The sequence below is a fragment of the Salvelinus fontinalis genome, chromosome 35 (assembly GCF_029448725.1).
Source record: "Salvelinus fontinalis isolate EN_2023a chromosome 35, ASM2944872v1, whole genome shotgun sequence".
Taxonomy (NCBI): Eukaryota; Metazoa; Chordata; class Actinopteri; order Salmoniformes; family Salmonidae; genus Salvelinus; species Salvelinus fontinalis.
The window spans coordinates 6,874,649-6,893,242 of NC_074699.1; positions in this window are offsets into that span (position 1 = coordinate 6,874,649).

The following is an 18,594-nucleotide window of genomic DNA, read 5'->3' on the forward strand; positions in this document are numbered from 1 at the left end:
TGATGCTGTCGTTGGCTGGCCCTCGCTTCATATTCGTCGCCAAACCCACTGGCTCCAGGTCATCTATAAGTCTTTGCTAGGTAAAGCCCCGCCTTATCTCAGCTCACTGGTCACCATAGCAGCACAGCAGCACCCACCCAAACCCGTACCGCTCCAGCAGGTATTTTTCACTGGTCACCCCCAATGCCAATTCCTCCTTCAACCGCCTTTCCTTCCAGTTCTCTGCTGCCAATGACTGGAACGAACTGCAAAATTCTCTGAAGCTGGTAACTCATATCTCCCTCAGTAGCTTGAAGCACTAGCTGTCAGAGCAGCTCATAGATCACTGCCATCCAACTATCTCATCCCCATACTGTTATCTATTTTATTTATTTTGCTCCTTTGCACCCCAGTATCTCTACTTGTTGACTCATCGTCTGCACATCTATCACTCCAGTGTTCATTTGCTATATTGTAATTATTTTGTCACTATGGCCTATCTATTGCCTTACCTCTGTTATCCTACCTCATTTACACACACTGTATATATACTTTTTCTATTGTATTATTGACTGTATGTTTGTTAATTCCATGTGTATCTCTGTGTTGTTGTTGTTTGTGTTGCACTGCTTTGCTTTATCTTGGCCAGGTCGCAGTTGTAAATGAGAACAAGCCTACCTGGTTAACTTCTCTAGGGTAGGGGGCAGCATTCGGAATTTTGGATGAAATGCATGCCCAAATTAAACTGCCTGCATCTCGGGCCCAGAATATATGATATGCATATAACTGGTAGATTTGGATAGAAAAGTTTCCAGAACTGTTAAAATAGTGTCTGTGGGTATAACATAAATGATTTGGCAGGCGAAAACCTGAGAAAAATCCATTCAAGAAGTAGTTTTTTTGTTGGTTTTGTAGTTTTCTATTCAATGCCATTACAGTATCCATTGACTTAGGACTCAAATTTCAGTTTCTATGCCTTCCACTAGATGTCAACAGTCTTCAGAAATTGTTTCAGGCTTGTATTCTGAAAAGTGAAGAAGTAAGAGCAGTCTGAATGAGTGGACCCTGCCCCAGACCGAGAGAGTGTGTTTCTTGTTTACCTTTTAAGTTGACGACGTTATTGTCCGGTTTAAATATTATCGATTATTGAGGCTATAAACAACCTGAGGATTGAATATAAACATCGTTTTACATGTTTCTATGAACTTTATGGATACAATTTAGATTTTTTTGTCTTTCTGTTTTGACTGCGTTTGAGCCTGTCGATTACTGAAGAAAACGCACAAACAAAACTGAGGTTTTTGGGTATAAAGAGACTTCATCGAACAAAAGGAACATTTATTGAGTAAATGAATGTCTGCTGAGTGCAACCATATGAAGATCATCAAAGGTAAGGGATTAATTTTATCTCTATTTCTAAATTGTGTAACTGTTCTACCTGGCTGACTACTGTTTGTAATGATTTGTCTAGTGGGCTATGTTCTCAAATAATCGTAAGGTATGCTTTCGCCGTAAAGCATTTTTTAAATCTGACACCGTGGTTGGATTCACAAGCAGTTAATCTTTAAACCTATGTAAAATATGTTTTGTTTTCTGAATATCTATAATGAGTATTTCTGTATTTGAATTTGGCGCCCTGCAGTTTCACTGACTGTAGAAGATGTGGGACGCTACCGTCTCACGTGCCCAAGAGAGGTTAAATAAAGGTGAAATAAAAATAAAAAATAAATAAAAAATATGTGATTGCTAGCCATACAAATATGATAATTTTGGGATATTTTTTATTGATATTTTGTGAATGACTAGGTGGAATGACTTGACTGCCGTGAGGGAGATAAGCACATACCATTCCGAACTGCAGCAGCTCCCCCAAATGATTTGTTCGCAAGTGTTTGGCAGAGGCAGGCTGTGTAGCCTTGGTTCTTGGTTCGAGCCTTGGTTTTTGGTAGCCTTGGCTCTACAAAGCTGTGTGTCCATCAATAACATTCAATAATCAATTAATTGCATTCATTATTGCACCATGCGATCAATTATGTATTATTTCTTACATTGTTAGCCCCCAAAACAAAATAGTTTTTTTGTGCTGGGAAGAACTATTGCATGCATGGTAACTCATCAGCACTACCAGCATCATGACCAGGAACTCAACTTTCCCGAAGCAGATCCTTTGTTCGGCACCCCCCAGGGAAATTTAACTGATTCCAGAAGTCCACCCAAAACAACGCTTGTGAAGGAGAGGTACTCTGAGTGGTCTTTTAGTCCGATTTAGGAGGTGCACACATCACCCATTGCTTCTGAGTATATTTCTCGCTAATGTTCAGTCTTTGGATAATAAAGTTGACGAGCTCAGGGCGCGGGTCTCTTTCTAGAGAGGCGTCAGGGATTGTAAAATACTCTGCTTCAAGGAAACATTGCTCTCTCGGGATATACTGTCCGAATCAGTCCAGCCAGCTGGATTCTCAGTTCATCGAGCAGACAGGACTAAATATCTCTCTGGGACGTAGAGGGGCGGGGGTGTATGTTTCAGGATTAACAACTGATGGTACAAGAACTCAAGTCCTTTAGTTCACCCGATCTAGAATACATCCAGAAGGCGAGGTCAGTACAATTGCATCAAAGCTGGGACCGAGAGACAGCTTTTATCTCAACGCCATCAGACTGTTAAATAGCCATCAGCACATAGTGGCTGCTACCTATATACATAGACTTGAAATCACTGGCCACTTTAATAAATGGAACACTAGTAACTTTCATAATGTCTACATATGCGGCTCTGACATTGCTCGTCCACATATTTTTATATTCGTAATTCCATTCCTTTACTAGATTTGTGTGTTTTGGGTGAATGTTATGTAATTGTTAGATATTACTTGTTAGCTATTACTGCACTGTCAGAGCTAGAAGCACAATCATTTTGCTACATCCTCAATAACACGTGCATGTGACCAGTATTTGATTTGATCAAAGACCATACCCCCAACACATGCTAACCTCCCCTGTTATTGTAATGCTGAGAGGTTAGCATGTCTTGAGGGTATGATATTTGACCCTCTGTAACTTTCTCAATCATCATATTAGGGATTCATTCAGGATTATCCGTTATCATGGTACCATCCACATGAATGTAGAAGTGTTTAGAAACATTTTGATGGGGATTTTTTCATTACATTAATTAGACTGACAAACCGGTGTGTCAATAGACTCTAGGGGGTCAACCTGTCTCCTTCCCTTCTTCTACAAAGATTGAAGTGGATTTAACAAGTGACATGAATAAGTGATCAAAGCTTTCACTTGGATTCAGCTGGTCCGAGTCCATGCCGAGTCCCCCGGGTCTCAAACGGAAAAGGCCCGAGCCCAGCGTGTTGACTGGCTACAGTATCCCACAAGACCCTAACCGCTCTGCCAGCTGTTGTTTGCCAAGAGTGCTAAACAGAATTATGCAAACCCTGCTGAAAAAGAACATTACTCCAATTGTAATAATTTTAATGGTTCTAGTGTCTTATACTGAACAAAAAGTGCAACAATTTCAACGATTTTACTTACTGTTACAGTTCATATAAAATTGTTGCATGTTGGTGTCTATATTTTTCTTCAGGCACAGCCAATCAGAATGAGTTTTTACCCACAAAAAGGCTTTATTACAGACAGAAATACTCCTGGTCGCAGACGATCCCGCAGGTGAAGAAGCCGGATGTGGAGGGTTGGTGTGGTTAGACATGGCTTATGTTAGAGAAATTAACATTCAATTATCTGCCAACTCTGTCCCAGATGCTAATATATGCAGAGTATTAGTAGTATTGGATAGAAAACACTCTGAAGTTTCTAAAACTGTTTGAATGATGTCTGTGAGTATAACAGAACTCATATGGCAGGCGAAAACCTGAGAAAAATCCAACCAGGAAGTGGGAAATCTGAGGTTTGTAGTTTTTCAAAGCTCAGCCTACCGAATACATAGTGTCTATGTGGTTAAGTTGAACTTCCTAAGGCTAGAAAGATGTCTAGATGTCAACCATCTTTAGAAACTTGTTTCAGACTTCTGCTATAAAGGAGGGGCTCATGAGACCTGTTTGAGTCAGTGGTCTGGCAGAGTGTCTCGGGCTCATGACGCGCGCTCCCGACAGAGTTAGCTCTCGTTCCAGTCCTTTGCAACAGACAATGGAATTCTCCGGTCGGAAAACTATTGATGATATATGTTAAAAACATCCTAAAGATTGATTCCATACATCGTTTGATATGTTTCTATGACCTGTAACGGAACTTTGAGTTTTTGTCTGGACCTAGTGCTCATGAAGATGGATTACTGGGCTGAACACGCTAACAACTAGTGGCTATTTGGACATAAATGATGGACTTTATGGAACAAATCAGTCATTTATTGTCGAACTGTGATTCCTGGGAGTGCATTCTGATGAAGATCATCAAAGGTAAGTGAATATTTATCATGTTATTTCTAACTTGTGTTGACTCCAACATGGCGGAAATGTCTTTTGGCTGGATTTGGCTGGATTGGGCTCTGAGCGCCGTACTCAGATTATGCTTTTTCCGTAAAGTTTTTTTGAAATCTGTCACAGCGGTTGCATTAAGGAGAAGTCTATCTTTAATTCTGTAAATAACACTTGTATCTTTTATCGATGTTTATTATGAGTATTTCTGGGATTTCTTTGGCTATCTGCAAGATCACCGGATGTTTTGGAATCAAAACATTACTGCACGTAACGCGCCAATGTAAACTGAGAGTTTTGGATATAAATATGCACATTATCGAACAAAACATTCATGAATTGTGTAACATGATGTCCTATGAGTGTTATCTGATGAAGATCATCAAAGGTTAGTGATTAATTTGATCTATCTTTTTGTGACTACTATCTTTGGCTGGAAAATGGCTGTGTTTTTTGGACTTGGCTCTGAACTAACATAGTCTTATGTTGTGCTTTCGATGTAAAGCCTTTTTGAAATCGGACACGATGGGTAGATTAACAAGATGTTTATCATTCATTTGCTGTATTGAACTTGTTAATGTGTGAAAGTTACATATTTCTAAAAAATCGAATTTCACATTTGCACATTTGTGGCCTGCTGGAGGTCATTTTGCAGGGCTCTGGCAGTGCACCTCCTTGCACAAAGGCGGAGGTAGCGGTCCTGCTGCTGGGTTGTTGCCCTCCTACGGCCTCCTCCATGTCTCCTGATGTACTAGCCTGTCTCCTGGTAGCGCCTCCATGCTCTGGACACTACGCTGACAGACACAGCAAACCTTTTTGCCACAGCTCGCATTGATGTGCCATCCTGGATGAACTGCACTACCTGAGCCACTTGTGTGGGTTGTAGACTCCGTCTCATGCTACCACTAGAGTGAAAGCACCGCCAGCATTCAAAAGTGACCAAAACATCAGCCAGGAAGCATAGGAACTGCGAAGTGGTCTGTGGTCACCACCTGCAGAACCATTCCCTTTTTGGGGGTGTCTTGCTAATTGCCTATAATTTCCACCTTTTGTCTATTCCATTTGCACAACAGCATGTGAAATTTATTGTCAATCAGTGTTGCTAAGTGGACAGTTTGATTTCACAGAAGTGTGATTGACTTGGAGTTACATTGTGTTGTTTAAGTGTTCCCTTTATTTTTTTGAGCAGTGTATATTCTACCTCTTGATGATGTCATTAGGAAACACAATGCCAACTTTCACTGCTATGCGGACGACACACAGCTGTACATTTCGATGAAACATGGTGAAGCCCCAAAATTGCCTACCCTGGAAGCCTGTGTTTCCGACATAAGGAAGTGAATGGTGGGAAATGTTTTACTTTTAAATTCGGACAAAAAAGAGCTGTAGTCCTAGGTTCCAAGAAATAAAGAGATCTGCTGTTAGATCTGAAAATGTAATCTTGATGTACAGTTGTCTCAAATAAAACTTGTTTGACGAACATATGAATACTATTTCAAGGACATCTTTTTTCCACCTTCGTAACATTGCAAAAATCAGAAACCTTTTGTCAAAAAATGATGCAGAAAGATAATCCATTCTTTTGTCACTTCTAGATTAGACTACTGAAATGCTTTACTTTCTGGCTACCCAGATAGAGCACTAAATAGACTTCAGTTAGTTCTAAACAGGACTAATAAACACAGCAAAAAAAGAAACATCCCTTTTTCAGGACCCTGTCTTTCAAAGATAATTCATAAAAATCAAAATAACTTCACAGATCTTCATTGTAAAGGGTTTAAACACTGTTTCCCATGCTTGTTCAATGAACCATAAACAATGAATGAACATGCACCTGTGGAACGGTCGTGAAGACACTAACAGCTTACAGACGGAATTAAATAAAGGTCACTGTTATGAAAACTTAGGACACTAAAGAGGCCTTTCTACTGACTCTGAAAAACACCAAATGAAAGATGCCCAGGGTCCCTGCTAATCTGCGTGAACATGCCTTAGGCATTGCAATGTCCGTACTGTGAGACGCCTAAGACAGCGCTACAGGTAGACAGGATGGACAGCTGATCGTCCTCGCAGTGGCAGACCACGTGTAACAACACCTGCACAGGATCAGTGCATCTGAACATCACATCTGCTGGACATGTACAGGATGTCAACAACAACTGCCCGAGTTACACCAGGAATTCACAATCCCTCCATCAGTGCTCATACTGTCCTCAATAGGCTGAAAGAGGTTGGACTGAAGGCATGTAGGCCTGTTGTAAGGCAGGTCCTCACCAGACATCACCAGCAACAATGTTGCCTATGGGCACAGACCCACCATCGCTGGACCAGACAGGACTGGCAAAAAAGTGCATTACACTGACAAGTCGCAGTTTTGTCTCACCAGAGGTGCTGGTCGGATTTGCGTTTATCGTCGAAGGAATGAGCGTCACACTGAGGCCTGTACTCTGGAGCGGGTTCGATTTGGAGGTGGAGGGTCCATCGTGGTCTGGGGTAGTGTGTCACAGCATCATCGGACTGTGCTTGATGTCATTGCAGGCAATATCAACGCTGTACATTACAGGGTAGACATCCTCCTCCCTCATGTGGTACCCTTCCTGCAGGCTCATCCTGACATGACCCTCCAGAATGACAATGCCGCCAGCCATACTGCTCATTCTGTGCATGATTTCCTGCAAGTCAGGAATGTCAGTGTTCTGCCATGGCCAGCGAAGAGCCCAGATCTCAATCCCATTGTGCACGCCTGGGACCTGTTGGATCGGAAGGTGAGTGCTAGGGCCATTCCCCTTTAGAAATGTCTGGGAACTTGCAGGAGCCTTGGTGGAAGAGTGGGGTAACATCTCACAGCAAGAACTGGCAAACCTGGTGCAGTTCATGAGGAGGAGATGCACTGCAGTACTTAATGCAGCTGGTGGCCACATCAGATGCTGACTGTTACTTTTGATTTTGATCCCCCTTTGCTCAGGGAGACATTAATCCATTTCTGTTAGTCACATATCTGTGGAACTTGTTCAGTTTATGTCTCAGTTGTTGAATCTTGTTATGTTCATACAAATATTTACACATTAAGATTGCTGAACTATAAACGCAGTTGACAGTGAGAGAACATTTATTTTTTGCTGAGTTTAGAGTCTTGACTAGAACATAAAAATGTTTGATCATATTACTCCAGTGCTAGCCTCTCTACACTGGCTTCCTGTTAAGGCTAGTGCTAATTTCAAGGTTTTACTGCTAACCTACAAAGCATTACATGGACCTGCTCTTACTCATCTCTCCGGTTTGGTCCTAACATCCATACCTACATGTACGCTACGATCACAAGATGCAAGCCTCCTTATTGTCCCTAGAATTTCTTAGCGAGGGCTTTCTCCTCGTGCTGCTGCTCCAGTTTCAACGGTTCTGCCTTCGGCAATGGAACCCGGACCTGTTCACCGAACGTGTTACCTTGTCCCAGACCTGCTGTTTTCACTCTCTGTCTTTCTACCACACCTGCTGTCTTGACCTCTGAATGCTCGGCTATGAAAAGCCAACTGACATTTACCCCTTAGGTACTGACCTGTTGCACCCTCTTCAACCCTGCTGTTTATCTATGAATGTTTGAACATCTTGAAGTACAATCTGGCCTTAATGGCAATGTACTCTTATCTCCACCTGGTAAAGTCAGAAGAGGACCACCCCTCAGAGCCTGGTTACTTTCTAAGTTTCATCCTAGGTTCCTGCCTTTCTAGGGAGTTTTTCCTAGCCACCGTGCTTCTATATCTGCATTGCTTGCTTTTCGGGGTTTAGGCTGGGTTTCTGTATAGCACTTTGTGACATCTGCTGATGTAAAAAGGGCTTTATGAATACATTTGATTTGTATGAAGTATCCAGACCCTTTGCTATGAGACTCGAAATTGAGCTCAGGTGTATCCTGTTTCAAATTATCTTTGAGCTGTTTCTACAACTTAATTGCAGTCCACCTGTGGTAAATTCAATTGATTGGACATGATTTGGAAAGGCACACACCTGTCTATTGTGTCTCTGACTGATTCAATTATATGACAGGCTATTTTATCAAATCGATTACCTAACGTTTGATTGATTACGTGATTGAATTAAACCATGCAACAATTAACTTGTTAATAACCCCTTAATTAAACAACCACCACAGAAGAGTATTTATAGAGCTGCTGTCTTCCGAATAGACTCTTTAAGATCGGAAGATCTTTTATATCAATAGCAGTCAAATATTAATCGTCACCTTATTCAGTCTCTACTGAACATTGTAAAATTCTTTGTAATCTTCACGAACCCTGGCTAACAAGTTGAATCAGCAATACAAAAATTGGTTTAATTATTTATTTACTAAATACTTAAGTAATCACACATAATTACATATACACAGGATGGATCATTCATCGATTACTAATCATGTCATAAAAGAAAAAGTCTCTAGCGGACGAAACCAATACAACGGCTGATTACAGAAATAAAAGGGGTTGGGTTTGAATCAAAGAGCGGGAAGACTGAGGGACAAACGAGGTTTGGTCTCTACTGGACCTTGAAAAGCTATGCTACCGTAAATACAGAATCTTATACATTCTAATAACCGCCCATTCGGAAAAGAAAAATGCAAGATATATATTTACACCGAGCTACGCTTCGATAGATGGGTCAAAGATGGAAGACTGGTTTGCCCAGCAGAGATCACCCTTATCCTTTGTAGAATCTGTCTGGTCGTAGTGTTGTAGGGTGGATACATTGTATCCTGTTGTTCTTAATAGGAGATTGTCTGTCCTTTCCTAGGCCATGTACGTTTACAGCTGCAGTTGACAACTCGACTTCTAGGATGTATAATTTCTTCTTTAGTGAATAAGAGTTCAAAGGTTAGACCATTTTGCCCTAATCAGCTCACGCTGAATTCTGTCTGGTCTAGTAGAAATTCATCCTTCCAGCGTGGTGATCATCACCTCCACGTGTAAATTAGCCCTTTTAAACGTATGGACACCAGTCCTCATGTCGTCAGGAACTGAGTCTGGCTTTGTATTGGGGGAGAGAAGGGCATGTTTCATAGTTGTCAACCAATGTCTGTTCACATGTGTGTGGCCACTGAGTGAGCATAGTTTATTTATGAAAATGATTATCTCATTTATAAGCTAAAATTACATTTCATGTTTTCAGAAATAGTTTCATATTTAAACATTTAAACTAGAATGTGTAGATGTTCCAAGATACAGTTTGTCGTCCTATCATCAGATATAATGTCCCAGACACCAACTGATCTGACATTCTATTATTTAAGTACCAACTGACACTTTCAACTGGTTGGATTACAGGAATATTGTTCCATTCCCCAACCTTTTGATGTTACCATACTCTCTCTATGTTAACAAAGGCTTTCCAAGAGTCCATTCTGTAGATTGGAGAGGAAAGGGGGAAAGGTATTTATGGGGGGCATAAACCTCACCCAACAGGGCAACGTCATGACACTATATAAGGTCCCACAGTTGACAGTGCATGTCAGAGCAAAAACCAAGCCATAAGGTCGAATGATTTGTCCGTAGAGCTCCGAGACAGGATTGTGTTGTGGCACAGATCTGGGGAAGGGTACCAACCAATATCAGCAGCAATGACGGTCCCCAAGAACACAGTGGCCTCCATCATGTTTAAATGGATAAAGTTTGGAACCACAAAGACTATTCCTAGAGCTGGTCACCCGGCCAAACTGAGCAATCGGGGGAGAAGTGCCTTGGTCAGCGAGGTGACCAAGAACACGATGGTCACTCTGACAGAGATCCAGACTTCCTCTGTGGAGATGGGAGAACCTTCCAGAAGGACAACCATCTCTGTAGCACTCCATCAATCAGGCCGTTATGGTAGAGTGGCCAGATGGAAGCCACTCCTCAGTAAAATGTACATGACAGCCCTCTTGGAGTTTGCCACAAGGTACCTAAAGGACTTTCAGACCATGAGAAATGAGATTTTCTGGTCTGTTGAAACCAAGATTGAACTGTTTGGCCTGAATGCCAAGCGTCACGTCTGGAGGAAACCTGGTGATCCCCACGGTGAAGCATTGTGTTGGTGGCAGCATCTTGCTGTTGGGATGTTTTTCAGCAGCAGGGACTGGGAGACAAGTCAGGATCGAGGGAAAGATGAACAGAGCTAAGAATACTCGAAGCTGTAATCGCTTCATCAAAGGTGCTTCAACAAAGTACTGAGTAAAGGGTCTGAACTTATGTAAATGTGATATTTCACTATTTTTATTAGAAAAAAATTCTAAAGCCATCTGTTTACTTTGTCATTATGGGGTATTGTGTGAAGATTGATGAGGAAAAATAACAATATAATCATTTTTAGAATAAGGCTGTAACATAACAAAAATGTGGAAAAAGTCAAGGGGTCTGAATTCTTTACGAATGCACTGTATATACAATGGTGCATGTATAATATGGATGAAATACTATGCACATGTTTATATACACTGACTGCACAAAACATTAAGGACACCCTCCTAATACTGAGTAGCACCCCCTCAATTCATCGGGCATGGACTCTACAAGGTGTCAAGCGTTCCACAGGGATGCTGGCACATTTTGACTCCAATGCTTCCCACAGTTGTGTCAAGTTGGCTGGTTGTCCTTTGGGTGGTGGACCATTCTTGATACACACGGAAAACTGTTGAGCGTGAAAAACCCTGCAGCGTTGCAGTTCTTGACACACACTGGTGCACTACTACCACACCCCGTTCAAAGGCACTTAATCTTTTGTCTTGCCCATTCACCATCTGAATGGCACACATACACAATGCATGTCTCAAGGTTTAAAATCCTTCTTAAACCTGTCTCCTCCCCTTCATCTACACTGATTGATGTGGATTTAACAAGTGACATCAATAAGGGATCATAGCTTTCACCTGGATTCTCCTAGTCTGTCTGTTATGGAAAGAGCAGGTGTCCTTAATGTTTTGTACACAATGTAGATTGGTGTATGCTCATTGAGTAGCATTTGGATAACTAGTCAGTAGTTAATCAGATTTCAAGCAAAAAACGGATATCAGTTTTCATGACGTCAAAAAGACATTGTAAAAAATACAGCTTAATCTTCTTGTGATCTGGTTATAGGATGTCTCGACCTGATTTTAACCAGTATAAGATGTCTTTATCACATCGCATGCCCACTGGGAGATGTCGAACTGACTTCTGCGTCTGGTGGGTGATCATTTCTAAGCGTGAAATAAAGTGCTACCTGTCATGAGGCCTATAATACGGTCATTGCGTTTGTCATTAGGAGTGACAATATTACGAATTTCAGTAAATAGTTTTGTGCTCGTTTGTCTTTTTCACTCTGCAGTCAGATACATCCTCAGTATAATATGTACATGTTCAGTCTATCTGTTCAGCAAAGTAAGCGATCCTATTGAAGCCCAGTTATTTTAGTCTAAAATCAGTTCACCCCAGCCAGAAGATAGAGGGGGGGTGAAGGATTCACTCATCAACAAATTGAGGAAAGAAAACCCTCAGCCCCAACTATTAGCAGGAAATTCTTGTTCATGCTTATGTAAGTAAGCATGTTGATATAAATACTTGTTTTCCAGTGGCACACTAATGCAACTGGAGCCCATTGTTTTAACCCTCTCCTGTAGTATGGACCAACCTAGTCCTGGATTTGAATTGAGAACCATATACAGTATAGTTTATCTACATCTAATTTGGCTTATTAAGGTCAGGAGGAGACTGCTACTTCAGGGCAGGTGACATGGGTGGGCAGACACATTCACACCCAGATAGACTTGCAGAAAGATATACAGACTGCAAACACACACACACGCACCCACACACACACCTCCTACTCTCTCTCTCTCTCTCTCTCTCTCTCTCTCTTGCTCTCTCTTTTAATACCTCTTGCTCTCTCTTTTAATATATTTTTTATGAATTGTTTACTGAGTTCTCTCACTCTGTCATGTAATCCATAAAAATACTGGCTACTTAGTAAGTCAATAAATTACAAAAAGCAGTGGAGATACTATGCTCCCACTACACAAACGGCCATGGCTTTATAAGTTAGTGTTTTCCTTTAAACATAAGTGTTTGGACCTAAAAGAGACCAACAGTGATTTGTTTGCGATTGGAATCCCTCTCTGACACGTGTTTACTGGGAGCAGCATCTTCAGAATCAGGCATGCAGTAACTATTCCAGAGAAAATCTGTCAATTCAGGACCCAGACATGTTGTTAAATACACCCTATTTCATTGGTCATTTTTGGACATATAAAATACTAACTGGAATATGACTTTACATTTAACACCGTTTATAATATTGTTTTTACCTATTGTCTTTGTCTCCCTCTGTTGCTTTCTTTCTTTCTGCACCCCCCCCCCTCCTTAGCCTCACTCTCCATTCTCCCCTTTTCTTTCTCTCCCCCGCCATCTCCCTTTATCTATGCCACTTCCTCTCTCTCCTTCCCTTCCCTGCCTCCCTCCCTCCCTCATGTTTCTGTCTTCTGAACTCTTTCCTGAGGCTGTTTGAATCCTCCTGTCAGCCAGGTACTTTCGGCAGTGACAGAATCAGGACGCTTCCTCCCAGTGGGACGTGGAGCAAGGAGAGATAACAGGGACGTGTAACAGAGACAGATCCAGCCAGATGCAAGCCTCCAAAACCACCTGTCTCACATATGGTCATCGTTATTCATAGCTCATACAGTATGTCTTTGCTTTAATAATGTACAGTACATTGCCAAAAGTATGTGGACACCTGCTCACCGAACATCTCATTCTAAAATCATGGGCATTAATATGGAGCCCGGCCCCAGTGATGGACTGGGCTGTACTGACGGTCCCCCCTTTGCTGCTATAACGGCCTCCACTCTTCTGTGAAGGCTTTCCATGAGATGTTGAATCATTGCTGCGGGGACTTGCTTCCATTCAGCACTAACGGTTGACCGGCGCAGCTCTGGCAGGGTAGAAATTTGACGAACTGACTTGTTGGAAAGGTGGCATCCTATGACGGTGCCACGTTGAAAGTCACTAAACTCTTCAGTAAGGCCATTCTACTGCCAATGTTTGTCCATGGAGATTGCATGGCTGTGTGGTAGATTTTATACACCTGTCAGAAACGGTGTGGCTGAAATGGCCAAACCCACTAATTTGAAGGGTTGTCCACATACTTTTGTATATACAGTGTATATTTAAAAAATTGGGTTGCGATGGGGCCGTGAAGGCCGCATAGCTTAATCACTCCTGTACATTTTGTAAATAGAAATCATATTTAGTTGTTTTCGATAGGAGAATTAACAAAGATTTGAAATACTGTATAATAGTCTAAAACTACCATGGTGTTTCAAGACTGGGTAGCTAGTTAGCCATCTGGCAAACCGTTTTGTTTTGTGCGCTGGAGGTTGAGTTGAGGAAGCATGCAAGCCCCAAAACAGGACAGCAGAGGTGTGTACGGAGATGGCAGAGGCTTGTTGGGAGGACTACAGGGCTACTCTGATCTGTTGCAGATGTGTAGTGGTCTTTGTGGCACCCTAAAAAAATGTATGAATTTTTTGTACATCTTTTTTTTATTGTAACCTTCCTTTTTAATTTACAAAAGAAGCAAGTGAAGTGTTTGTTGTCCAATCTACCTGGGTACTAGGTGAGTCAGAGAGAGTTTTCATCTTTCTAATTAGCCTATTTCATAGCGGCACCGGTGGCAGCCTGCCCCGGCCTCATGACCTAATTGGCTATCAAGTTTAAAATAGCAAGGTGAATCTGGTCGGACTTGGATGGAGAGTGATTGCATTCTTCAAGATGGATAAACAAAAGGCAAGACCATGTGGTGCACAAAAACGTAACAAAAAAAGCTTTATCTGATCAAGCTCGTGCCACATCAGCAAAGCTACCACCTTGTCCTTAACTGACCAAACACCATCGCAGGTGAAAGCTAGGAGGCCTACTTATGCGGCAGCTAGCACTAGCAGCCTCCCAATCCCGACAGAGACCTCACTGCCCAGGCCTGGCAATGACAGTGGCTTTGCGCCTCCTGTTCTTCCTGTTTTCGAGAATAGTAACAGTTCCTCGAGTGAAAGTGCCAGCCCTCCTCCTCCTACTCTCCCAGAAAACCAAGCTGTTGACTGCCAGAGACCCAGCGGTGCTCAATGAGAGCGACTCCCCCCCCCCCCCCCCCCCCCCCCCTTCTGTGAACACTGGTAAGCCTACTAGTGATGAGACGGGATAGCCCAGACAGTGCGGAGTCCGAGTTCCTATATCTAATGTAAAGTGGCTACCAGCTAGCTACTGTATATATCTATAGATAGGCTAGACTGCATTGTCTGCATAATGAAACAACCCTTTTAAGCTATTATTATGACGGTGGACTGACTGTATTATTTGACATTAAAATACTGGTTTTACGCATCACAAACTTTATATCCAAGCTGCGAGAGAGGCTAAGTTAAGCTATAGGCCTTCAGGACAGTTGGTTACTAATTAGTAAGTATGCTGTTGAATCAAAAATTAATTTTCGGTCTGTAATCCCAACATGTTTCAAGTGAACCACCATTGTCCCTGTTCCCAGGAGCTCCAAGGTAATCTGCCTAAATGACTATTGCCCTTTAGCAGTCACATCTGTAACGACAACACATCAACACCACCACCCCAGACATATAAGACCCTCTCCAATTTGCATACTGCCCCAACAGATCCACAGATGTGGCCATCTCAATTGTACTTCACACTGCCCTCTCCCACCTCGACAAGAGGGGACATAACTATGTGAGAATGCTGTTTATAGACGACGGCTCAGCATTCACAACAGTCCCCTCCAAACACATCACCAAGCTAGGGACCCTGGGACTCTACAACTGGATCCTGGACTACAATTTTATTTCTGAGGTCTTGTACAGATGAACGTGGTACATTCAGGCGTTTTGAAATTGCTCCCAAGGATGAACCAGACGTGTAGAGGTCTACAATTGTTTTTCAGAGGTCTTGGCTGATTTCTTTTGATTTCCCCATGATGTCAAAGAAAGAGGCACTGAGTTTGAAGGTAGGCCTTGAAATACGTCCACAGGTACACCGCCAATTGACTCAAATGATGTCAATTAGCCTATCAGAAGCTTCTAAAGACATGACATACTTTTTCTGGAATTTTCCAAGCTGTTTTAAAGCACAGTCAACTTAGTGTATGTTTAACTTCTGACCCACTAGAATTGTGATACAGTGAATTATAAGTGAAACAGTCTGTCTGTAAACAATTGTTGGAAAAATTCTGTTTGTCATCTACAAATTAGATGTCCTAACCGACTTGCCAAAACTATTGTTTGTTAACAAGATATTTGTGGAATGGTTGAAAAAACGAGTTTTAATGACTCCAACCCGAGTGTATGTAAACTTCCGACTTCAACTGTATATGTCAATCTGCATATCTAAGCATACCTCTTGGACTGACTGTAACCTCCTGATTGGTGTTTCTTTTGTTAATGAAACAACATATGCTTCTCTGCATCTCTGCTAAAATCTGGGTGAAAAATTAAAAGGAATGTGATTCTTGTTGTGTATGTTTAGGTATTGCTTGCTTTTCTAAAGTCTACCAACCTTGTCAGAAGGTATGCCAGCTAAGATATTTGGACAAGCTAGCTACTGTAACTTTATTGATAGCCTGAAACGGCTTCTGGGTAGCTGGTTATGAGGTTGGGAACCTATCTGGGATAGCTAAAGCCAACTCCACCTCTGTTCCTTCCCTCTCTCTCTCTCCACCCCAGTTACACATTCTCTGATACTGTTGCCGACCTAAAATCAATACTGTGTGTTGTATGGCTGGGCGGTCTTCATTGGGCACTCTGTTATTCTCTATTGTAGGGATTGTGTTCTTCGGGACCAGAGAGACAGAGGGAGTCTATTAAATTAGATTGACTATTTACAGCAGCAATCAAAGCAGAGAAGTGTGTACCCCTCAGGGATGGTCCTTTCTGGTACTCAAGGCAAATAACAATCTCCGTGTGTGTGTGTGTGTGTGTTTAGCACATGTGCTGGATCTTTTGCAACGTTTACGGTGGTCCACGTTTGTCAGCTCGGTTTATTTTCACAGGCAGTCCGTCTGGAACATGGCAACATCTCTCTCTCTCACTCTCTCACTTTTCTCTCACTCTCTCTCATTAAACACACTCTGGTGAAGTTGTGATGGTTGTTCCAATTTGAGGTTGCCTCTGGATTCTGTGTTTGGGTGTTTTTATTGGTGGGCTCACTAATGGTGTTAGAGCGTTTCAGGATGATAGGTGGGTAAATGTTACTGCACAGGGAGATACTTTCTGGCCAGCCAAGCCTAGGAACATTATGAATAGCAAAGTCTGAGAAATGATTTGTGTCATGGTGTGTGTGTACTTGCGCACATTTGTGTGTACTTACACACTTTTATGAGCCCTAGCTCCAGTGCATTACCTGCTGTCCACACGTTATTAGAATGGGTAAGTTACGGGATGACTTTGCATTTTAATTCCACAGCAATTTCCAACCATCCACCAGGGACAACCGAGGGTCTGTTGCCATCTAGAAGGCTCGCGATGAGGTAGGGTGTTGTGGACGGAGCTGAGCATGGGCTAAAACCATTAGCTACAGCTCCAAACATTGCAGGTTCCAGTGCAAGGCATTCATCTTGTAGCTTTCAGTTGTAATCCTAAAACAAACCTTAACCTGTCAGAAGAATGCCAACATGTAACCATAATGTTTTAACTTAAATCTTGGAATTAATCATGTGAATTTTTTTCCCAGGTTGACTGACAACAAGATGGTGCTGACAACTTGTCAGTCTTTTGTTAATTTTTGTGTTCTTTTTTACTTTATTTGTTCAGAAAGTTTATAGTATTATTTCCTATGACCGACAAGCACTTCTGGACATCATATCCGCAATTACTCCACACAATTGTCTGGATTATTAGAAGCGGTTCCATTCATCACGGGAACCCTCCCAAAAAGATGCCACCGTAACAAGGGGTAGGAGAGCTGGTGTTCTAGTCAGACTAAGGAGAAGGGCAAACCACATTCCATTCCCTTGTATATTACTTGCTAATGTACAGCCTCTTGACAATAAACCATGCGAATGCATAGTTGCACGGATTTCCTACCAGAGAGATTGTAACAATCTGCTTTACTGAGATTTGGCTAACGGGGGAGGGCCTTGATACGACGATACAGCCTGCAGGGTTTTTCATCAATCTCACTGACTCATGGTGTGGTTAAAAACGGCCTAAAACGACCAGTGCCACCCCCCCGTTGTGGCTGAACCCAGGTGGGTGATTTTAGGACTTTCTGTTCCCCTAGAATACCTCACACTCAAAAACATTTTTGTTGTGGGGGTGGGGGTCCCCATTAGCTGTGTGAAAGCCACAGCTACTCTTCCTGGGATCCACACAGAACATGAAACATGACCTAATACACAACATTAATAGATAAGAACTGCTCAAGGACAGATCTACATACATTTAAAAACCGCACACATAGCCTACATATCATAACATACACACGCAATATCTAGGTCAAATAGGGAGAGGCGTTGTGCTGTGAGGTTTTGCTTTATCTGTTTTATGAAAGCAGGTCTGCTGTTCATTTGAGCAACATGAGATGGGAGGGAGTTCCATGCAATAATGGCTCTATATAATACTGTAAGCTTTCTTGAATTTGTTCTGGATTTGGGGACTATGAAAAGACATCTGGTGGCATGTCTGGTGGGGTAAGTGTGTGTGTCAGAGCTGTGCGAACAATGCAAACAATTTGGAATTTAACACATTCATGTTTCGTATAAAAAAAAGTGATGCAGTCAGTCTCTCCTCAACTCTTAGCCAAGAGAGACTGGCATGCATATTATTTATATTAGCCCTCTGATTACAATGAAGAGCAAGATGTGCCGCTCTGTTCTGGGCCAGCTGCAGCTTAACTAGGTCTTTCTTAGCAGCAGTTGACCACATGACTGGACAATAATCAAGATAAGACAAAGCTAGGGCCTGCAGGACTTGCTTTGCGTTATGTGGTGTCAAGAAAGCTGAACATCTCTTTATTACGGACAGACTTCTCCCCATCTTTACAACCATTGAATCTATATATGTTTTGACCATGAGAGTTTACAATCTAAGGTAACACCAAGTAATTTAGTCTCCTCAACTGGTTCAACAGCCACAACATTCATTACCAGATTCAACTGAGGTCTAGAGCTTAGGGGAATG